Source organism: Acanthisitta chloris, unplaced genomic scaffold, assembly GCF_000695815.1.
Source record: "Acanthisitta chloris isolate BGI_N310 unplaced genomic scaffold, ASM69581v1 scaffold15358, whole genome shotgun sequence".
In the NCBI taxonomy this organism is placed as follows: domain Eukaryota; kingdom Metazoa; phylum Chordata; class Aves; order Passeriformes; family Acanthisittidae; genus Acanthisitta; species Acanthisitta chloris.
The window spans coordinates 1-499 of record NW_008686576.1 but is presented as its reverse complement, the minus strand read 5'-3'; positions in this window follow the sequence as shown (position 1 = coordinate 499).

Here is a 499-nt window from a genome sequence, read left to right as displayed (position 1 = left end):
CATAAGGTTTATAAACCTCCCTGAGAGCGACAACTAAATCATAGCATCATCAAGGCTGGAAGAGCTGTTAGTGCTGTAACCCCTAAACCATATCCTCCAGCGCCAGATCCAGATGTCTCTTAAACAGTTCCAAGGATGGTGACTCCCCCACCTCCATGGGCAATCCTGCAATGCCTGACCACCCTAAATCCTGGATAAGATTGTTTCTAAAGCTTCCCCGGGAAGAGCAGTTCATGCATCCAGCACAGCGTACTAACAACATCTTTTCTGATCCACAGGATCACTGTGGATTACATGGATGCACATCTGAGCTGGACTGTGCTGTACTTTTGAGGTGTATTCTCTATCAGCACGAACTGGAATGAAAAGATTTGGAGACTGGACAGCCCCGAGCGGGAGCAGCCTCAGAAAACGGGAGCAGCTCCCTATCGCACACTCAGGCCTACACACCCATCCCTCCGCGCACTGCCCGCCATCCCCCCACACCGCGCGCGGAGCG